General features: G+C 39.0%; 1 protein-coding gene across 1 annotated transcript in view; it reads right to left on the bottom strand.

The window, feature by feature from the left end:
* The window catches only part of stau2 (staufen double-stranded RNA binding protein 2), a 190,096-nt gene that overhangs the window by 22,961 nt on the left and 142,290 nt on the right, over nt 1-24,845 (bottom strand). The gene's annotated exons all lie outside the window — the stretch shown is intronic.

The following is a 24,845-nucleotide window of genomic DNA, read 5'->3' as shown; positions in this document are numbered from 1 at the left end:
ATGGCTCCAAATCAATCACGCCCAACGGCACGTTATGGTTGTAACCCTTGTGAATAAATGGGCTGTGTGGTGATAACTGGAGATTTCCTGAGTTTTAACTACGAAAAGTGTTTATTTTTGGGTCTGTTTATGCTACATTCAGCGCTAGCATCTAAGCTAGCTTCCATCCCAGCAGGTGAGTTTTACGTGCTGCAGATGTATTAAATTGCTTTTCTCCAAAACGTCCAGATGGGCAGACATTTCTACAGTTATCCCTCCTTCATATGAAGTCCACATGACTTGATTTCTGAGTTGAGAACTGTAACTGTAATACACTTCAGCGATGACCGGTGAAACATATTTAGCTACCTAGCGAGCACCTATGGCTAATGCAACTCTCGTTCTAAGGTTGTTCGGGATTAGAAATGCTGACCCAGAGCATGGTGGAAAGGGGCTATGATAGAAAGCAGCAGAGGATCAGTGAACAGATCTCTGATGTTAAAACCAGTCTAAAAACCAATTCATGCTACATTTTCACTGATCCAAGGCTACATGGACTGATGCACTCAGACCTTTGACTTTAAGATCGGTTAACCAATCCATATCCGTTTATCTTTACATGACTACCAGTTGTGACTATCTGTTGCCTCCCATTGCAGAGCCAGACATACAGTGCTATGAAACAGTATTTGCCCCCTTCCTATTGGTTGTGCCACCCAGGCCAGCACAACCCTAACCCTACCCTTGCACACCATTCTGGAAGAATTTTGGACCACTCTTCATTGCAGAAATTATTTGATTCAGCCACACCGGAGGGTTTTACAGTATTATCCCCTTGTTCTACAACAACATGCTTGCAGCGAAGACTTAGTAATGCTAGAAATAGACTGATTAATGCCAAGTTGCTGGCTCTGAGCTGCTGTGAAGCTGGATGGTTCAGAACATGAAGCGAACGCATCATGGCTGCTGATGCGGATGATCTAAGGGACTTCCAGTAGACTAAACAATGACCAGAGCAGATTACTAACAGGGTTTTTTAAAGGCAGGACCAAGGAAGCGCAAAAAAACGAGTGCCCTGTTTCCACAGAGGTTCTGAAGGATATATATGTGCTGTACTTGTTATTCTGGAGAGGCTTGTTCTGTTTCCAGAAGGCCATATAAAACCTTTACAGTGCCCCCTCCTTTTACGCTCACTCCCCTAAGCACAAAGAAATATGAGATAGCAGGGAAGACAAAGTCCCAGCCATCCTTTAAAGTTTCATGTTGTCATTGCCATGCTATTATGTCACATCTGTCTCTGATGTTCATTAAAGTCTTTTAAAACGTTATCTATCACAGACTCATCTCCTTTTTTCCTCGCTGTCATCTACTCTCTAGCTTCTTCTCATCCCTTGGCCCTCGTTTCATCTGAATTCTTTTCTTTTCCGTCTACCCACATCAAAACCCTGGACAGAGATCACTGGAGCTTTCCCGGATAACTCATGGAGAACACCTGTGTGTGCATAAGTGCTGCCAGTGTATGCTCCTATTTGTTAATACGTTGTGATATGTACATGGATTCTTGAGTAACTACAGAGAAAATGTATTCAGATCCTCTCACCAAATCTCCTCCTCACTCTCTCTCCAGATTTCACATCCTCTTCAACATCAGAGGCATTGATAAAAGAGGCAGTGTGTGCCTGGCAGTGGCCTAGCTGCAGCCTGACATGACGTTGATTCCTCTGAAGTAGCACTTCACATGCGCCACTTCGCTCCTTGTGAAACTGTGGCAACTGTGAGCGCTGAACAGCTGAATAAACTTCTCTCTGAGGATATCTATTTGATTTCAGCATACTTCTCATCCCTGTGAATGTGCCGCCGCATTATGGCGATCAGAATTCTTTCCGACCAAAGACAGAGTGTGGAGATTTGTGTTGCTCTCAGGTCTGAGATGAGCTCTGAAGGCCGGTTCTGTGGGTAACGGCCATGGGGCTCCCCAGGGGAGCAAGCCTTCGCTGACATGGGAAGCCATAAATAAGAGCCCAGGGCGCAGCACCATGTCATGCGTCATTTGGGCCAGAGAGGCCTGCTTTATCCCCCTCCCATCACTAAGCTGCAGAGGATGGCACCTCCTAGGGCGTAATACAAAACATATGGGCAAAGGGCGAGGGGCAGAAGCACCTCAGCATACCTTACTCCTGCCTTGTCAGCAAAGCTTCTTGGAGAAAAAGCAGATACAGCTGAAGACAGCCTTTATGAAAACACTCAGATCTCTTACTTTTGGATGTTTAAACATCTGACATACAGCAATGAAACATTTAAAAATGTAACTGGTTACAATATGTATCAGTTATAACAAGTAGAAAACAGATGAATGAAGATTGGTTTCTGCAGCTATGAGTAGAAACAGAAACATAAGCTTGAAACTTAGGGTTTTGTATGATGCTTTGTTTTATTGTTAAAACACTTAACATGCATACAATAAAAACATTTCTTCCTGAGAAATGTTACATTAACATGAAAACAGACTGGGGCTGAATGATTTGCAAAAATAGTCTATTTGCGATTTTTTCCCCCCAATGTTTCGATTGCGATTTAATAAACCATTATTATTAGGATGCTCATCTTATGTAATTTTCAGGAAATTACAGCAAAAATATCATTCTATATTATAACCTACAATCAGCCAGGAACACTCTCATCATCGTTTTATGCAGAGTGGAGCTACAGTTTTACTTGGCAGAGAAGGTGCTGCTGAAAAGATGCTCTTTGAGTTAGTCAAGCAGCTACTTTGGGAGCGCATAGCTAGAAACCCCTGTATGTATAGATACAATAAAGAGAAAGCATACTGAAAACAATTAAATTGTTTCAGAAGCAATTAATCCATAGTAGTGTAAGTCTGAATACGAGGTTGCAGATATATGCTATGAAGGAGGCGGCTGGGGTGGGGAGGTGAAGCTTTGCCAACAGCAGCAGCAGCAGTGTGTTACATTGATGCATCCCTAATGCAAGCATAGATTTAAGTGCAGTACGTCATACTTGAAAGGTCCACCGTGTTGAGAGAAAGAGCTGTGATTGGCTGTGGGAGGCAAAAATTGGTATCCACTAGCTATCAGGTGATTGTGGCTGAGGGTATGACTTCTGTGAACTAACGCTAATTTGAATCAATATTATACAGAATTAACTGAGGCAGAACCATTAAAATTATCTGGTTGCAATTATTTCTGCTCAAGAAAGGAGGATTTTTGTAAACCATTCTAAAAGAAAAACGCTTGAATGTTGGCATAACGTGCATAAAATCTCTGCTACTGCAAAACATGAATGTATTAAACTGGTAATTTGACACATTTCAAGTTAAAGAAATATTGCAACTTCTGTGATTTATAAATTGCAGCAGGCCATATTGCGATTTAATCTAATTCTGGATTAATTACCCAGCCCTAAAACAGACCCATGTAAAGCAGATGAAATGGCTGTCAGCTGAACATCTTGCTAGGTTAGATAAGGAGTTGATTTAATTAGTGTTCAATGTTTGCATTATAGCAAAATAAAGACTGAATGTTGGCTAGGATAATTCATTCACCAACTTCTGGCATGAAAGGACGTCATATTTCAATCATTTATGCTAAGAAAAGTTAGAGTGCATGACCATGTTTTACATGCTGCCTTTTCATTGCACGTTTTTTCTTTGCCTTGCCAGAACCTGGAGGAAAAATCATTAAAATGATGTTGATCAAAGGTTAACTACATCTTTGAGGGCTGAATATTTTCTTTCATATTACTGGATACAAGAGTTTAAGTTGTGGATAAAACGCCTTAAATTCAGAATGACAGCCTCGTCTTTTTATTCTAATAGCTCTCTTGCATGAGAATTGCTTTTACAAAGGCCAGATCTTCAGAGGCATGAAAAACTGATCTAAATTTAAAATGGATAATGGAACCTGTAAGACCATATCCTCACTTGTAGGAAAAAAATGGCATCGCAATTTAGCCTCACTACACCTGTGAGACCTGTGTTGTGACTGGTCAGGGAAATACATATTTCACAACTGTGTGGTGTTCATTTGAACCTCATGAGAACGCTTCCATGGCGAGGAAAGACTCTGAAAAATGCATTTAGAGTTTGTGTTAACCTTAAGATTACTGTGCAACAGCTTTAATAACCTCTGAACAGGTAACTAAGAGTAATAGTTTACTTTCTGGGTGTGTAATGATTATGACCTTTCCTGGCAGAAAAACACAAAATTCCCAGATGAAGTTTCACAGATGCCTGTGCAGATACTATACAGTGAACAGAAACCGGGATATTAGTAATTTCTATGTAAACAGGGATATGAATAACAGGTTTCTTTGTTGCCATGTAAACACAATATCCTGAATTTGACCAAAACCAGGATACGTCCATGTAAACACACTCATTGAGAGCACAATTATTGAACAGGATGACTCAGATATTCTACAGTATCTGCCTCACATGTATTTGCTGAACGTTCACTATCCAAACACTTTAAGATTCCGAACACTTTAAAAAAACAAGCAATACAATAAAAACTGGCAAATGGAAAAAATCTGATCATCTAAATATTGTTTATATGGTAAATAAAAAATGAAACAAGAGCACATGGTATGGTAAAATGGACATGAGATTGTGAAGCACTTTTCTAGTCATCTGGCTACTATGAATGCTTTTTCCACTGCAGGTCACACTTGCCAATTCACACCACATTCACACACTGATGGTGTTCAGTGCTCATTAGTATTACCTATTCTCATTCAATTTTAAGTTAAGGCAGGGCTGTCCAAACCAAGGTTTTAGATTTTTCATTAGTTTTCATTTCTATTTAGTTTTTACCTGAAGTTTTGAATTTAAGTTTAGTTTGAATTAGTTTTAACTGCAGTTTTTTAGTTGTTTAGTTTCTATTTTGCAAAAATACTTAATTTTAGTTTAGTTTTTATTACTTTTAGTGTTATTTTTAGTTTTGTCAGCAATGTGGGATACTTGGGGCGACACCCAAGTTACCACTGTGTGAAGTTGTCTTCAATCAAATCAGGCAGTTTTACTCTTTCCAGACTTGAGTGTTCACGTCAGTCAGTATGCTAGTATCAAAGACTAAAACTAGTGAAGCACTCGGAGAGCACAGACCTCCACCGTTAGCCCTATCTCCCAATAGTGAAGAATCCTTTAAAAAAATTCCTGGATCCAGACGGTGAACCAGATCACTCCCAAAATCTAATCAGTTCTTCCTTATGCCATTTCTGACATTTCCTGAAAATCCGTCCAGAACTTTTTGAGTTATGTTGCTAAAAAACAAACTAACAAACAAACTACCAACACTAACTAACAAACCCTGCTGATCACATAACCTCCTTGGCGGAGGTAACTAAGGAGATTTTGTCCCTAGTTCTATTTCATTTTAGTTCGTTTTGTAAGCAGACCATACAGTTTTAGTTAGTTTTTGTTTTATTTGTAAAGATTTGTTTTTATTTAGTTTCAGTTAACTAAAATGATTGTTACATTTTAGTTATTTAGTTAGTTTTAGTTAACTACAATAACCTTGGTCCAAACTATGGCCTTGGGGGCAAATACAGCCCGCAGTCCAATTTTGATTGACCCTCAGCAAATTCTGCTTATAAAAATGAAATATTGCCCACATTTGAACATGAAGCTTGTTTTTGTATTGTACTTCATAGTTTCAGCACAAGGCAGTGCTAGCATGCTTATTCTGTAAACAAACATCTTGACTCTAACTATTAATTGATGAACTTTTGTGAGAAAATTTACACTGTACATGCTAAACATATCAGCAACCAAAATAATAATATCTAGTTTTCTAACTCCTTGATGGGTTATGGCAGCAAATAGCAGCAATAATAATATTCCAGGGGCAGAGCCAGTGGGAGCTAGGCCCCCTCTGAAATCTGATTGGCCTCCCCAAAAACCTTTACCTTGTCAGCCATTAAATCAATCGTATAGCATTAGTTCATGTGCTGCCATAACTGAAATCATCTAATCTCACACAAGTCCTCATCAGCTGATGGCCAGATGATTTCATCCAAGGAAACTATTCCTTAAACGCTCTCCTCAAGCTGCTCTTCCTCCACCCCAGCACCTCCTTCATTCTGCTCCTGACTTAATCAATGCCATTAAGTTGTCAATGATGCCCGATCTGCTCTGGGGTTTTAGCTGCTTCTCTCCCTGCCTAAGGCTTTTCTCGTCAGCATAGAAAGAGCAGGAACATGTGCTGATCCTGCCTGATGCTTTCCACGTAGGCTTTTGGAGGAGGATCCCAGAACAGCCACACCCACAAACACAAATAACAGCAATAAGTGCCGATTAATAACTGATTATGCAGAAATATGTATCGCTGCAAATCATGTATGTTTGATACAAAGTGCTGACTGAACTGAACTAACCTGACTGGATGAATTTGCCATTTAGGCTCACTTTAACACTAAGTATATTTAAACCTACATTATATTATCCTTTTATATTTCCTTCACAATGCTTTTGAAAACTATAAAAAGAAAAAGACTACATATGATGAGCTAAGACTGAACTATAAAAATGTAGTAATGTTCATAGAGTAGCTTTCCCTTAAAGCATAAAACATCTAGGTAAAGAGTCACTGAAACTCACAGGATGACGCACTGAAAGACCCAGAGGAGAAAGTATGACACTTTCACTTTTCACCAATTACAGAGAAGTTAAAGAGATGATGACACATCTTCATTGAGAAAGAAACTTGCCACCCACAGAGTTACGCAGGGGGGGATCTATCTTTATCTATCCTTATATATTGCTAAGTTATTCCAAGGATGCTGATGCATCAGTGACTAAATACAGCATGAGATGAGCTATAGGGCAAGGAGAATGCATTAGTGATGGGGCAACTTCTGAAGAAGACTGTGGTTTAAAGGAGAGGAAAACAGCTTCAAGGCCAGTGAGTCACCAACATGACCACTGACTCAGCTGAAATCTCGTAAGAAGGGTCTTTGAGTTTCATGGGTAAAACATTCCAACCTGGGAGATTAAACAGTCTAAGAGGATTTTTTCTTTATGAGTCATTCAAAGAGACACAAATATTTCATTCATAACTCATCCCTCGCTTCTTTAGGAGACACGAAGTGAAAGTAAGGTTGCTTCATCGACACTGGAAAGTCAAGACAGTTGCCACCTGACAATTTTTAAGACAGAGATCCTGGGCTTATATTGAAGAAATGGTGTGAGAATTGGGGAAACACCTGATCTGTACTGTGTAGTTATTGTCTATTTCCATCAGACTCCCTTGTGGTTTTAAGAAGTGTTGTATCACCTCATTTCCACCTGCAAAGATCCACCTTTCAATGCCAGAGGGAGAAGCTTCTATAATCCTGGACAGTTCGACTCAAATTGCCCTGAGGGACACACAAAAAGCTGTTGGAAGAAAAGCGAGCCTTCAGGCACTCGCTCTCTTATCGGCAGGGAGATAGTGATCAGTCTCCAGAGGTGTCTCTTTTCTGCTCCTCGTTGCTTCTTTTACTTTCCATTTAGACTGGAATCAAAGGTCGACAACATGATCCCTCAATTTTTTCTCTAGCTTTTATTGTCATTATGTCCAAATGTAATGAGGCAGTGGGACAATTAGAGCCCAGGTAGGGATGCCAGTGGGATGGTTTCAGTTGTTGCCTGGCTGCTGCACAACCAGAAGAAAACACCTTGTGTTTTCACATCCTGAAGGCAAGAGCAGCCCACACAAGAGGTTGATTCCAAGATCTTAATCACTTCTCTCATTTGCATTGATAATACACTTGGTGGAGATACCAGAGTGGGCCATGTCGATTGGTAGTAAGGATGTCAAACAGCAGTGCTGGCTGTAATCAGTGCTTCTGTTAACATTGGAATCCAGTCATTGCTTCATCCCTGGTTAAATGATGCAAACTGAAATATGGGTCGTACTTAAAATAGTTGGAATAAATAAGGAGACAGATCCAATAAGTAATCAGGGTTGCAACATCACTAAAGAGCTGATAATCAAATCTCTTATTTCACAAGAAGCTACTCTGAGTTACAGCCAGGCTTTGTTTGGTTTGTATGACAACACTGGAAAGCAAAAGTTTAAATTAGGAGCTCAAACCCTGGCTAGTTTCACTTTTAACCCTGGCCAGTGGCTGCGATAGAAAGATTTGTTTTTTTAATGTTAAAACTGTTACAAAGGTTGCCAGACTTGATCTCCCAATTCCAAATTGAAACACAGATACCATTCTTTGCTGCTGCAGTGGGTCCTTTGGCTCTTCTTTGCTGCTCTAAAAATGGTAGCTTGTGCATGCAGTGCTTTGTGGCAGCAAAGAAGAATTGATTTCCGGTTAATAGCGCTAACATTTAGCATGGCTAAACGAAGCAAAATATAAAGCTAAACCAAACGGTATCAGATCAGTGCAAAAACTTGTGTACTCTTCTATACCAGAACCTGCATTTTAGGCAGTATTGGATGTATTTCTGATACTAGAACTGGAACAACCCTACCTTAAAGGGTAAAATATGTGACCTTTAAGGCTGGCACCAAAAACCAAATACTCCCCTGGAAACGCCCATGTCAAAACACCCATTTCTTCAACAAAAATAAAAATGTTCATAACAGTTTTGGTCTGAATAGCTTATTTCTTTTATTTGAACACACTGTGGATTACTGAATGTTTTCATATCTCAACTGTTTGATTGTTTAGACCAAGAGATATGATTACATTTGCATAAGTAGGGCTGCAGTTGCTTTGACTAACAGATGGCCATGTTGTAGCTGTTTGTCAAGAGGATGAAGAACTGCTTCAGCTCTACATTTTTGCTGCCATCATTCAACTCTACACTAGTCAGTGATGGTATAGAGATAACTTTCATTTTTATTCTACCTATGAAAAAACCAAGGAATCCTGGGATGCTGTATAAGAGAGGGTTAAGAAGGAGGGAAAAGGGGCCAAGTGTCTCAGTATGACAACCTCCAGCTGGACGTAATATTTCTCAACTCTCCATCACAAGCCTTTTCTGTTTTTTTCACAAAGAGACACAGCAGTCTGGACAAGGGTGGATGTCTGCTCTACAAGCATGGGGTAACAAGAGAGGACGCACAGTCAGACAGCGTTTTACACCTTCTTCCTCCATGTAGCTCCCTCAGCTCCTTTTCTGTGTCGACTTTTAATCACCTCATACACACAGGAGACACGCCTATAAAACCTGTTGTGGTGTTTTAAATATATTTGCTATGGATCCCCATAAGGTTTGTGCCTGTTTCTCATTACCCAGCATGCTCCCTGGGCCTATAAGACCCGGATGGACATCATGTCTTGTACCTAAATTCAATGATTTGCAGCTTGATGTCTGACGGTGGTCGATTGAGATCCATGATGCTTAAGGGAGCCCCTGGAGTGTTTTGAAAATCCTCCTATGTTACTATGGGAACCTTCAATGTGTACAGCAGAGACAGATTATGTTTGAGGCATGTTTACTGAAAACAATAAATTCCACTAAGCTTATATCAAGAGGCAGGCCTTACTGTTTACAGCTCCTCCATCCAGGCAGGTTCTCTGATGAATGGATCCAAGCCAAAGACGGAACATGATGGGAAATATGAAATCCTATGCACACTCAAAACATGTGTCTTTCTTTAATGTTGCATGATGCCATTACCGGGAGAGTTTAAAGACAGCAGGCATGTCACAAAGCATTCATAAACAATGAGAGCCAATGTCACAGGAACAAAGCCATGTTATGGATTCATACTGCATACACAAAGCGGTTGACGTGATGCACAAACAAGGACTGACGTAGGCATGCAGGATGATATCAGCATGACATGATCTTCTCTGAAGCTGGGGAGCAAATGAAGTCATGCAAGCTAATATTTTTGTCAGATAAGATAGGATATCAAATTTACTTAAGAAAACTAAAAACTAAAAACTAAAAAAAGTCCTTAAATCATTTCTACATCTATGGAAGCCATTTCTTCCAGTGCCTGATGCATTTTAACTTTTGCAATAAGAGGGGCAAAAGCAATATCAGTGTTCCTACAAACTGTTAATAATAGAATTTAAGACTTTTGAAAAACTAACATCATTTCTTTGTGCAGCAAATTGTCAAAAATGAAAGGCATGTGAGATTTCTCAGACAGAGGTGAATTATCTGGTTTAATGCAGTGCTAATGAAATTACAATTGATACTGGACTAGGGCCGGGCAATTAATCAAAAATGAGATTAAATCGCAATATGGCCTTCTGCAATTTTCAAATTCCAAAAGGTGCAATATTTCATTTATATTAATTAATTAATATTTCATTAATAACACGTTAACATCGCATTAACACATTATGCAAACAATCAAGGGGTCTTTTTATTTAGAATAGTTTAAAAAAACTCCCACTTTTCTTGTTTTTTTTTTACATTTGTCTTTATCACACTAAGAATAACATAAAATGATCATTCCCTTCAGTAACATTCATATCAAATATGCAATATGAGTAAAAATAATCACAATTAGACCTAGTTTGATCAAATATTTTGCTTGATACTATACAGAATGATTTATTGCTTATATTTTTTTTTAACAAACAAAGCAAATGACATCACATTTGCAATATGAGAAAAAAATAGTGAGCTCATTCTATCTAAAACTGATGAAGCCTAGCGTTAATTCATGAAAGTCATACCCCAGCTGCGATCAGCTGGTAGCCAACCTCACCTCCCCCACTCCAGCCGCCTCCTTTATAGCTTAAAGCTTGTTGAACCCCCATATTCAGATTCATGCTACCATGGATTAATTGCTTCAGAAATAATTTTATTGTTTTCAATACACACTGTCTTATTTATGGAATTATTTATTTCTTGAATTTATCCCAAAATACATAAGATTAACCCAAGAATAATCGCATATTAAATCGCAATTGCAATATTTGGAAATTGCAAATCTTTCAGCCCTACTCTATATCCCCACCTGAGATGCAAAGTCAATCAGTTACCACTGAAAAATACAAAGTTAAGCCATCAATATGTGCATGCCTACACAAACGTACTATTGTTCTAATAAGAGGGACTTACACAAATCTCCCTTTTATGCTCTAAATTACAAAGAAGGCATCAGATAGGTTGTAAAAATCCACCCAAACAGAACTTAAACATGCTCAAACAACAAGGCTAGAGCCCTGCTGTAAATATCTGAAATATTATTTCATAAATTGATTTATCTCTGCTTTTTTTAACGAAAGGTTCAGGGGATCTTTAGCTATAAAAGCAGAGCACAGCTCAGTGTTAGAATGTTGCCTAAGAAGGTGCTTGTAAAGATATGATGTCAACTTCCTAGCAGTAGAGATGTCCAGCCTGGGCACTGTGTGCATACTATCCTCAGATTCTCGTCCTTTTATGCAAACAAATTGGAAGTAGAATGCATTTACTCAAGGCTTGAAAAGATGCCTTAATTTGAGCTGTTCGACATGGCGTGCATCATGTGAATAATGTCATATAAATATTACAGAAGTCTGCATAAAACTTGATTTGTTATTCTGTTTTCCTCTCATGTAGGTAGAAAGATTAACTGAAAATTGAAAACAACGAGAGTAATGAGATCATTGATTAGTACAGTAATGTGATTAATGGTTAGCAACAGAAATTCATAACATATCATAACAGACAATTTTAATGTAATTACAGTACCATCCTACTCTGCATTGTCTTGCTCTATGACCAAAATAAAGTCAGAATAAATGTATACAATAAGCCAAAAATGTTAATTTGCTGGAACACAAACCTGTAACTAAAGGGACCATAGAACTGGAGAAAAATACAGTTTTGCAGAAATCTCCTATCTATTCCTGTGGCTGTTTGTCTACAGGAAAAAAAAAAACGATAGGACCTGATTTTGTAGGTGTGAAATGGATTTTGTCACAGCTGTAGTGGTGTAACCCCTTTCTTCAGTGAAAATCAAATGTATCAATACTGCAGTTTACCTGCAGTGGCTCAGAACAGAGGCTATAACCCATTATACATCACTAATGCTCTGATTTTATCCACAAAAGCTTTGAAGCACTTAATCCTCTGAGTTTTTACAAGCCGCCTCACACATTTTTACAGCACTGCAAACAGACAATAAACACCAGGAAGGCGCTGCGCTTTAACACGTGATTAAGACACAGCTAATTAGATTGCAGACAGTAAAACTGTGAGGAGGATCGTAAAAAAAAGGAGGGAAGCAGGGAAAGACCCAAGCGAGAGATCAGGTAGAACCAGCAGACATTTAAGTAAGGACACCGCAGGCTGCTGACAAATGACCGGGCTTGGGTTTCTCATTTCTGTGGCCGTCTCTATGCTGGAAATGTAAATAGCAGACTTTCTATGGTTTAAAAGAAAAGCCCCCCATGTCCACTATCCATCCATTCCTCCATTCTTCCCCTTCTTTTTCCCTCTATGCAGCGGTTGGTCCCATGAAACAGGGGTCAGGGTACTAATGGAGGACCTCATGGCCTTGTGTGCCTCTGGAAACAACCCCCTCCTATCCCTGCTCTCTTATAAATCAAGCAGGCTTCATTGAGAGTGGTCGACTCCTCTGATGTCCCAGCCATGTCTCATTTCAAAGTCCTGCTCACACGGTTCCACGTTTACTCACCTGGCACAGGGGACATGTGTACGTGATGTAGGGGTGTGTGCGAGACCCGAAGAGAGAAAGACGGATGGAGTCACAAAGAGAGAAAGAAAGAGTTTGAGGTTTAGAGATGTTGAGGTAAACTAGGAGTACAGATGATCCCAGAGGAAAAGAGGGGCCTCTAAAACAAATGTTTATTTAGTAACTATGCTGCATTAAACCCCTCACTTAACAGCATGGGCAATAAATCACACAATTTTTGGGAAGTCATTACCGCTTCAATCTGAACCAAAGTGTACATGTGAGTGGGTAGAATGCCTTCCTCTGTTGCCGTGTGCAGCTTATACAACACCTATAGAAGTGCAATCACAACATAATTTCCCTCCCTTCATGGTAAATTGAGCTGTGTGCTCACAAGAAGAATAATGACCGCTGAGATAATGTGGTTTCTTTCGTTCATGCATTCACAACAAAGCCAGATGAGTTACATATGAATTTGAAACAACTGATTTCCTGGTATACACTCTTTTACACAACATCTAATTACAGCTGAGGACATCGAATCAAGACAAGTTACATATATATGAACTTGCAATGCACACTGAAGCAGAGCATTTCCAGGCAATCATAATTTTAAGAAAAGACTAAAAGGTAACAAAAGGAGAATACCAGGAGCCCATAAAATGATCCACAATTCATTAGCATCAATATTTCAGCCAACTGTTTGAAATTATTTTCTTCTGGTGAGATTTAAGCCCCATTTAAACTCAGTAAAACTTTAAAATATCTCAATGTTGCCTGTAGGAGTAGTATTTGAAAATAAAAGCATCTAAGTCAGGTTGTAGATGTTTAGATTGGTGACTTTCTGCTCTGTGACTCTGGCGTTAGTTGATCTGTCTCTGTAGATTTGTTTTTTGTTTTTTTTTTCAAATATTTAGTGTGCCATGTTTGTAACTGTCAAACTTGCCACTGCATGTCCCTTGTAAATAAGATACCTGATCTCAGTGAGCTTTTCCTGGTTAAATAACTTTAAATGAAGCTCAGCGTTAGTTCATGCAGGACATGTTACTCATACATCCAGCTGTAATCAGCTGACGGTCAGCTGATCTCAATTATCCACAGCCAATCACAGCTCTTTGTCTCAACACAGCAGTCCATTCAAATATGATGTACTTCTCACTGATCCCTGCTTGCATTAATGCTGATGCACCATGCTGCTGCTGCTGGCAAAGCTTCACCTCCTCCACCCCAGCCTCCTCCTTTACAGCAAAAAGCTTGTTGCACCCTCATATTAAGATTAGTGCTTCTAGGGATTAATGCTCTTGAACTAGTCTTATTGTTTCAGTATCATCATAAATGTATCCATCCATATGGGGGTTGTAGAGTGCAATGATGAGTGGAGTAGCCTTGACCAGAGATGAATCTGAGGGCTGAGTGATAAATGGAGTCCAGGGGTTTAAGAGCAGAGGCAGAGGCGTTCCTATAAACAACATCTCCATAATCTAAAACAGATAAAAAGAAAGCTTCAATGATACGTTTCCTACTTAACAATGGGAAGTTAGTTTTATTCCTGTAAAAAAATCAAATTTTTTGTCTTAACTTGCTGGCCAGGGAGTCGATATGAAATTTGAAGGTGAGTTTTTGATCTAACCAAATACCAAGATATTTATACTCAGATACTCTTTCAATGGACTTGTGTCCATCTGTAAGGTGAGTCAGAACAGACCATTCATTGGCTGGATTCTGATGATTTCCGCCCTTTATCGAGGAAAATGTGAACAAACTGCTGCGCTGTGGAAAGAAGTTACGTTTTTAGGATGACGTCATAGAGCTGATACGACGCTCTGTCCAGTAGACGGGTGTAGTTGCATTCACATCTCATCTGAACCGTGCCAGAGTCCACTTGAATCGTGCTTGAGACCACCTCCCCAAGTGGGCCTGTACTCGGTGCCTGGGTGCGGTTCGTTTGTAGTCACACTACCAAAATGAACCGGGCTTTGGGCTTAAGTGCACTCGGATCCGGGGCTGGGCCCCTATTGTGAAAGCACCCTTATAAAGTCAAATGGAGCCATTGTGTAATTAGAGCTGGTAAATGCATAAGGATTCCCAGCAGGTAAGTAAGTGTGCATGGCATTGCATGGATTGTTACTCAGGTTAAGATATTTGTATTTGTTCTGAACCATCACAGTTCATTAATCACAGTCACACTGTAAATATGTGGGAATGGAGAAAAAAAGGCAATTATATATAGCAGTGTTTGCATGAAGTAACATTCATAACTGTCTGCTATTAAACAACAAACAAAGAAGAGGAAGAAGCAGGCACAAAGAGAACACAGAGAAGAAATGTTAGCTTTAGCAGCAAAAGCAGGGGAGCTTTGAGACCCGTCACCTTCTTATCCCACTCCTCAGTTTTTTAGAGGTACAACTGTAGAAAAATTTCCACAAGAAGGTGGAAATACTCAAGAAAATGTACTGCATACAGATGAGCAGGGTGGTGACGGTGATATTCTGTAACTGTAGGGCAACATTGTACCTGTTCTGGTACAATCAAAAAAAAAAAAAAAAACTAATATGAAAAAAAACTTCTGCATTACATATCGGACTCTTTCTTGTGGGATGTATTTGTGTCAGAAATATTCAAACTAAACTTTCTCTGCATCAAATGAAAATAAGCATTTGAGAACAAAAAAATGTGATCGAGCAAAAATAAAAAAAATCACATCAAGAGTACAAATTCGTGTTCTGATACAAACGTCACATGTGGGTGGGCTTTTCTGGGGTGTATCCCTATTGGTCAATATGTTTTTGAGTGACAGGTCAGTCACTCAAGATGCTCCGGAACTTGTTGTTCAGCTCACACTGGGAGATTAAGAAGGAAACCATCCTTAAATGATTATTTTTGCTTGATGCCAAATATGTTTTGTTTAATTCTTTCTGACATAAAATACATTACACACTTTCATGGCTTCGAGTAATTTCATGGCAGAGTATTAAGTCACTTGTGTCAACTATGAAATAATCCATGTAAAAAGAGACAACGGGTTTTTTGCACTTAAGTAATTTCAAAGGGGTTTTGACCATGAAATACACCAACAAACTGCAGCAGAGTGTACAGTGTTACATTATAGTCATCTCCCAAGAACAAATTCAAGGTAAATGCTGAATAAATGACTACCAGCAGGACTGTCTCTTATCGGCTAGCTAAGACATGCCGGAGAGTTGATCCGTCTCTCTTTTCATCTTCTGTCTCACTTGCTGCTGCACTCTCATGCAGTGACAGTGTGGTTGGCTTAATCTTCCCTATCTCCTTTAAATTCAAAGGGCCAGAATGAATTTGCATATAAAACAGAGTACAAGCTGTGACTTGTGGCTTTATTGACGGCAAAGATTTGGAAAATCAGGAGGATACTGTTCTTAAGCTGGTAGGGAGGCTGACAGACACACATACACAGTGTTTACTTAAACCACAGGAGTGTGTGACACCTTAGTCGTAACTGGTGTTAACCCCCGATGTGGCTGCTGTTTTGAGTGTTTCAAAATGTCTGCAGTTTGAGGCCTGAGAATGCGTTAACATCCAGAAGAAGGTGGTTGTAGTGGGAGGGGAGAGGGAGTGGAGCTCAGACAGACAGAAAAACATTCCCCCAGTCGCTACACTCATCTCCATAACTCAGGAACCCAGCAACAGAGACCTGACCTTCACGTGGGACATTAACGACCAGACCCCTACCCCCAAAAGCTTTCCTACTGTTTCATCAATCAGAGCTCAAATCACTGTTTGACTGCAATCTCTATTGTCTCCTTGTTTTTTTTTTCTTTTTGTTTCATATTGTTATAGATGTGTATACAAGAGGAAAGGAAAGGCACTTACATATACCAGAGCACACTGATGTCAGCATTGAACATGTTTGTATACACCATTGGATTTAGATTTGCAAATTTTTAAGAACAAATCACGATTGCAAAAGGAATCTCCATATTTTTGAACATGATGATGCCATAAACTAGGGCTTGGCAAATAATCGCAAATTAGATTAAATCGCAATGTGGCCTGCTGCAATTTCCAAATTGCAGAAGTTGCAATACTTCTTTAATTTGAAATGTGTCAAAATACTGGTTTATTTATGTATTTTTTGCAGCGGCAGAGATTTATGCACATTATGCAAACATTCAAGAGTCAAATTTTTTAGAATGGTTAAAAAAATTCTCCTTTTTGTGTTTTATGGATGTTCTTCTTAATCAAAATGAGTGACAAAAATGATAATGGCCTTAAACACAGCAAATGACATCACATTTGCAATACGAGCAAAAATAGTGAGCTCATTATAAATAAAACTGATGAAGCCTAGCGTTAATTCACGAAAGTCATACCCCAGCAGCGATCAGCTGGTAGCCAGCCTCACCTCCACCCCAGCCGCCTCCTTTATAGCTTAAAGCTTGTTTCACCCTCATATTCAGATTCATGCTACTGAGTATTAATTGCTACAGATATAATTTTATTGTTTTAAATACACAAGGTCTTATTTATGGAATCATTTATTGCTTGAACTTTTCAAAAAAGGCATAAGATTAGCCCAAGAAAAATTGCATATTAAATCGCAATTGCAATACTTGGGAAAAAAAATCGCAATTAGATTATTTTTGAAAATTGTTCAGCCCTACCATAAACGTTTATAAATAACCAGTTTGTTTAGCCACTTGCTAAATATGGTGCAACATCCTATGTATGAATGATGTGTCATTGCAAACTGTCCCTTAATAAATAACTAAATGAAAAAAATGTAAAAGCTAACCTCACAAAAGTAAACCTTGTTAAACTGCTTTTTTCCCGTCCCTTATTAATTGTCAAAAACATCAATATCAGATGAAAAAACATTACCAGCTCTTAAAATCCTTCCTACTCTATGTACTATCATTTAAAGGTAAATGTTAAATTAAAGCTCTTGTGAGGATGTGTTGGTTTTGGCGTCCCCTCTGGATAAAGTCAAAAGTATAACTCATCATAGATGTTCAACATGGAAGCTGTAAATAAAACCTCGTTACACCATCATCTTGTGTTTGTAGGTATTACAACTTAGAAATAGCCACTTTATAGTTTCAATTTAAAGCCAATGTAGTTCAGCATTCAGCATTCTGAGATGGGTAGGTCTGCTTCTTTTGTAGATTTACTCTCAGTTAAAAACAGTTTGCTTTTTGGAAGAGCACAATGTATGTAACTTTATCCTCACTGGCCAATCATTATCAAGAAGGGATGGGACCAATGTTACCAGCTTTATATACAGCAACGGTGAAGGAGATACCAATATGACTTGTCTTTTTCTAGAGCACTATTTCTATAGAAAGTTTACTCTTGAAAATGCCCTGGCACTGTAAATGTCAGGGCACGAGTCTTTTATGTAAAAAAAATCTAAAGTTATTGGACACCCTTGCAACTCCCAGAGTAAGTAAGAATAGAGTATTCACCAAGACCATGGTATAAACCGTCATCATCTTTTCTTGGTGATATTTCTCTGACAAAGGAAAATATTGAGAAATATTTAAACATGATGTTTAGGATATTGAAAAACTACAAGCAGAAGTCAAATTCTGTAAAAAAAAAAAAAAAAAAAAAAATTTAGCACCGGTGAGAAGTGCTCTGAAAATGTGGTTGTGGGATTGTGTGTCGTTTCAAACAGATATACAACAATCATCTCATGTATCATGGAAATCAAATCAACTTTCACAAACACCTAAGCTTGTGGGAGATCTGATTTCCTTTAGTCAGGAAAGCAGCAAAAGTGTCTAAAGACAGCCAACAATACCGGTTATTGTTCCTATGAGTCTTATTCTATGTATGTAGATGTGTGGTTGTTGTTTATGCCCTGAGGTGTGCCTGCAATTACTGTCAGGGTTTGATTTACTTTGAAGCACTGCTGATGATTAATTCTTAGATGTTTTTCTCCATGAGTTGTACACTATGGATCAGGTTAAGGAGTTTTTTGAGGCAGTTATTCACCAGAGCAGTTGTAAAAAAAGACAATGATCTATTGTGCAACTTTCCCTTAGGGCAGGGGTGTCAAAACTTTTTCCAATGAGGGCCACATACAGAAATATGAAAAGATGACGGGCCACTTTAATATCCTCAGGGTGAGGTATATGCCACTGATTAAGTCAGAAGCAGAATAAAGGAGAAGCTGGGGTGGAGGAGGAACAGAACAGCTTTCAGAGAGAACAGCAGAGCCAGGCCAGCCAAGAACAGTTTGAATAAGGCAGCATGAGAGCGACTGGCCAAGAGCCAATCGCCAACGAGGCAAATAGACAATTGCAGTTTTTTTGGAGGGATGCCAATTAGATTTCAGGGGGCCCTGTTTGGTCCTTGCTGACACTGGCTCAGCCCTTTGAATATTATTACCTCCGCCAAGGAGGTTATGTGATCGGGTGGGTTTGTTTGTTTGTTTGTTAGCAACATAACTCAAAAAGTCATGGATGGAGTTTCATGAAATTTTCAGAAAATATCAGAAATGGCATAAGAAAGAACTGATTCGATTTTGGGACTGATCTGGATCACCGTCTGGATCCAGGATTTTTTTAAAGGATTCTTTACTATTGGGAGATGGGGCTAATGGCGGAGGTCTGCGCCTTTACCACTTTACACCAGGAGATGGTGAACATGAGTAACTTCAATCCCAGCAGCATGTTTTTGGTGTGTTTCTATTCAAAGTTTGGGAGTTTATAGAGTTTGAAAGACACACGCCCGCTGGAGGAGACAAGTCAGAGCGTAACAGAGAGAAAGACAGCGAATTGTAGCAAGAATTCTCTCAATGCTGGGAGGAATAGAGGAATATTCACCCTCTGCCATGACCTCCAGTCATCCGGTGAGACCTTTGGTGCTTCCGCCATGACAGTCCACACGTGGCGAAGCCAATGCTTTGCCTCACCGTGTCTCCACCCCACTGGGGAGGGAGTACTTAGCGAATTAGATTTTGGGAGTGATCCGGATCACCATCTGGATCCAGGAATGTTTTTAAAGGATTCTTCATTATTGGGAGATAAAGCTGATGATGGAGGTCTGCGCTCTGAGTGCTTTTCTAGTTGATACTGAAATTTGCTGCCAAAACTCATGAGGAAGTTAGGACTCAAGATTTTATTACTCTGATTGCCAACAATTTTACTTCATGCAGTGTTGTCTTAGTTAAGTTAAAAACAAACAAACAAAAAAAAACCCCTCAAATTCTTCTTGTTGAGATGTTTGTTATATTTCTAGTATTTGCTGCAGGCCAATCAAAATTGGACCTGGACACCCCTGCTTTAGAAGGGCAAATCTGCAAGCAGCAGTATACGTTTCCTAGGGGCTCTGTTTTATCAATGGCTTATGATACAGGAGACTGTGAATCCTCCTGCACAGGTCTTTGCTTCAGAATAGGAATCAGGCTTAAGAACGTCTACCGATACAAGCAATTACTTCCTTGACTATCTGCTCCTACACTACAGCTTGTGTATTAGGATGATACCATACAACAGAGGCCAGTAAAACCATTTGCATAATGCTGATTATGAAAGAAGACGTGTTAACCTTTGCAGAGAAAAAAAAGACTAACAGTGTTGGTTATTAGAAAAGGTGTTTTCTCCACAGGTGACATATCTCACACATTGTCACCAGGAGATTGCAAAGCAGAGGGAAAAACCTGATTAAATACCCGGCCCTTATCTCAGGGACCTTTTCAGCGAGTCGGGCTATCACTCAGTATCAAATGACATTAAGCTAATGAGCCGAAGACGATACAAAGAGCAGTAGGTAGGTAGGTAGGTAGCAGCTCATGCCTCCCACGGGGGGTGATGAGTGAAGGGAGGTGTGATTGGTTTAGAGGCCACAGCAAATTTGTGTGTGTGGGAAATCACACACAGAGCGTAACAGCGCTGAAGGTTGCAAGGCCACTGCCAAAACATCTTGCTCCTCTTAGCATGGAGGTGATAATGAATGTAACACCTTTGGTTGCCTTAAAGCAATCTGCAGGTCTGGGCTAAAGAAACAACAGGTAGAGAGGGGGATTACATATGAATGGATAATGCCTGTGCTGAAAAATAAGACTTATTTACTGGCTAAAATACAACACTAAAACCACTTAATGTCAAAGAAAACGCCATTCACCATCAGTTGCGAATATAGTCGTATTTTCAGCCTTTTAAGTGAATACCACGCTATGGTATTTTATCTAAACCAGCAGGTAGTTTGACACTCTATATCATGATCCCCATATATCTGAGTGTCAGACAATTTCACACATCTCTGACATCTACTAAGTGTCGAGTTACTCTCTTGCACATACTTTCCAAAAACATCCCAAAAGTCTGGAGAGCAGACGAAGCCATATCTCTTTTGCTTTCATAAGAGCTGAGCGGAATTTATTATCTGTTATCGTCTGGTTATCCCGCACGTGTGTTAGAGAAGCCTTGCTTCATCATTTGTCATAGCTGGGTTATTTTCTTAAATGAATCACTGAAAAGGTGTTTCAGTATAAAGGCTGCACATCCTCTTACTCTAAGTGTTGGTGAGCAGCAGAGCTTTTAGTCTAGGGTTTCTTTTGTCATGTGAAGTTTGAGTTCTTTTTTTCCAAAACACCACTTTGCTACATAAATGCTGTAAAACCTGACTCATTCTCATATCATTTTCAAACAATTATATAGGAATTCCTCCCTTATACTCATATTTCAAAGGTTCAATTCAGCTGGCTTAAAAAATAAAGACAAAATTTACCAAAGATTGCTCTGAAGTGAGGGTAGAAATCTACCAAGTTAAGATGTCAACACTTAAATACAGGACATTTTTTTCAAATGATAAAACTGTAAGAATATTTTGAATGCAATGAAGTAAAAATCGAAGTTTATTTTCCTTTAGGGGTTAATCCAATGACAGTTATCAATAACATGGATGGAAAAAGGGCTTGTCCGGTCATTTTTTGTTTACTTGTCTAATATAGTTTGTTAGATTAGTTTAGTTTGCTGGTTTAGTTTAATTAATAGGTGTTATTATTTCAGTTCTGTTATTGGTTTAATTAGGTCAACTTGTTTACTTTAGTTTGATAAAAAAAAGTTTAGTTTAATTTAAGGGTTTAGTTTAGTTGATTGGGTTGGGTTGGTTACATTTATGTGTTAATTTGCATTTCCATTATCAAAGTTAAAAGGGAGCCAAATAACTGATCTGTACTGTCATACTATCCGTCCCAAAGGTGAAGCTACCCACACACTAGTCATAATCAGTTGGAGGCCTGAGGCCCACATCAGGCCCCCAACAGCTTCCCATCCAGCCTCCACAGGGGTATTAAATACAGAAAATCTGAGAGGGCAAAATAGTGCATGCTTTTTTTCTTGAAGTTTAAATAAAATCTTCAGCCTAGCAGCTTATCAGACAAGAAGCACACTAGTAGTTCAGTAACTTGGCAAGGTAAACACATACTTATTATTGTTATCTTGATTAAAGTTGCAGTTTTAAGGCTCTTTGAGAATGCAATTTCCCCCACTGAGAATCTTCACGGAAGAGCTGATTCCTGCATGTGGTCTTAGCCAATCACAACACAGCATATTAGCATCAAACTCAGTTACATACATCAAGAAGGCTCCACATATATGTAGCCAAAATATCTCGAATGCCCCCTTGTGGCTGGCTGCAGTATAGGTGATAGAGACTGATCCTACTGTTAAAGGTTTAAAGGTCCATTACTTTTGGAAGGAAATAATATTTTTACACAAACATGTTAATTAAATAAAAATATTGATTTTCCTTCAGTCTATTTTAATGTCCAGCCCCACAGTGTCAGTCAGGAGAAAGCCGACCCTTTTGAAAATGAGATTGATGAGCCCTGCAATAGAGGGTTTGCACTGATGGCACTGTCAGCATGCAACACGTGTTTTGTAACTCAGCCGGGCTCAGTTACAAAACACGGCTGTCTGCTTTAAGAGGAGTGGGTGAACATGGGAGAAAAACAGACCAATATACACTTAAATTAGGGATATTTGGACCATGGTTATATATATGTAGTCATAAATAAAGTTTTCTAACATTATTTAAAACTAGAGCTTGAAGAAACAACAGCCTGGTTCATCACTGATGTGGTGAAACTGAATTAATGCCAAGTTTTGAATTTAAAAAGTTTAAGATAAGTTGTTTCTCTGTATTCCAGTGATTCATTTACTTCTTTTCATTTTAGGTAATCTATAAAAAGATCGCTCTGTGGTTGTTAATTTTGTTACCCATCTGTTGTCTGAAACTTAAGATTAATGTACCCAGTATTTCTTACTTAATCTAATTTAGATACATTTTAATCCCAGTTAAACCGTTTTATTTTCAATGTGACAAATTCACTTGGTGCAACTCTTAACTTTTGGATTATGTCATATAGACTGTTACAGCATCAGATATGTGATTTTCAAGATTCATCTAATTGAATTATCTATCATAATAAAACAAAACAAAAAAAAATTGTCAGTGGACTGTAGCCTTGATTGTTCAGGTTACTTGGGAATAAAAGTTAAATCACGTGGATATAAAAACATGATATTATCAAGTTATATGTTCTAACCTCAATGTTAATGATTGTACATTATAAATAGTGTAAAAAAATCAATCCAAATGTCCACAAAAGCACAGGAATGCAGACAACACAAGTCAACTTTTTGTACTTTGTTGCATTGCCGTCTTTTTATGTTAAATGCTGTTACGTTTAAAGTTTCCACACTTCATCAGTCCTTACCATAAGTGCTAATGTTCCCAGGGGCCACTTGGAGCCATTAACACATCCCTAAATGGGCAAGTTCAAGTTTATTGTCCCCCCACTGGTTACTGCATCCTCTGGCATACACAGAAAAAAGAACCACTTTTTAAAAACCCATTTTCTCAATCCTTGTCCTCAACAATCTCACATATCCCCAATCAATCCACTACTCTCAAGTGCCCCCTCTCCCTCTCTCTGTCTCTGAGTCATTTACCCCTTTCTTCCATCTCTTCCATCATTATTTCACTGCTCCTCTCCTCTCCCGTCACACTCTAATCTCCTCTGCCTGAGAGGTGTTTCCTGAGGAGGGCATGAGGAGAGACAAGCAGAAGTGATGGATCACTGTGTGGATGCTTCACTTTTGTCCTCTCTACAGGATGAGTTTGGGTAAGGGGAGCGTCAGGGGTCTGGTTGGTCTGACAGTGGGAGGGCTGGGTGAAGTGGCCTGGGTTAGGGAAGCAAAGTACAAGCTCATCTGAAAGGTGTGAGGTGACAGTAGTGGTTTCAGTGACAGCTACATGTTTTTAATATAATTCTGCCTAAAAGTTGTAGAATTAAGAGCTTTACAAAACATGACAGCTGATGGGAATCACAGTAACTCACTAGATGATATAATTCAATGGAATATACCACGCCATGCCATAACATAATGTATGATTACCATAGGATTACCATACCAAATCAAACCATACCACACCACACCACATCATACTGCGCCATACCATACCAGATCGTACCGTGCCATACCATACCATACCATACCACAGCATACCATACCAAACCAAACCATACCACAGCATACCATACCATACCAAACCATACCACAGCATACCATACCATACCAAACCATACCATACCGTACCATATCATATTATACAATACCGTACCATACCATACCATAGCAAACCAAACCGAACTGTACCGTGCCATACCATGCCATACCATAGCATGCTGTTTTCAGATAGAGCAACAGGAGTAATATCAAAGGTCGGAGTCATGGGCCAACTGACACTGCAATATGCTACAATAAAAGATAATAGTGTCATGATACTTGAAATTCTTTATTAGTTGATACATCAATAGAAAAAATCACATAATGTATTGAATTATCATATTCACTGAAGAATAAAAAGTGTAGGATTCATGTATTCATTCACTCGTATTTGGTGTCAGTTTCACCTCTTTTTATTACTGTCAGACATCACCTCGCTGTCAGCTTCTTCTCTGATCCATCAAGTTCTGCTCAGATTTCCCTTGTTGATGTTTAACTACCACTGTGAGAAGTTATCAAGTGGTGACGCATTACAGTTGTGCAGGGAAATGTTTTAAGAGCACTGTGTGTTTTTTGTGTTAAATAAAACATTGACATTTCTCACCAGATATGTAACGGCTGTATCACACAAGTAAGGACAATAACATATTTCAATATTGTTTTTTCTAAATAAAAAGATGGACAACAGAAACTAAACAAAAAATGTCTGATCCATATCCAAAATAAACCTCTAAGCCATGTCTATGCAGATGATGTCACACTCCTGTTT

Source organism: Cheilinus undulatus, linkage group 19 (genome assembly GCF_018320785.1).
Source record: "Cheilinus undulatus linkage group 19, ASM1832078v1, whole genome shotgun sequence".
Classification (NCBI taxonomy): Eukaryota; Metazoa; Chordata; class Actinopteri; order Labriformes; family Labridae; genus Cheilinus; species Cheilinus undulatus.
This window is presented reverse-complemented; position numbering and strand designations above follow the sequence as displayed.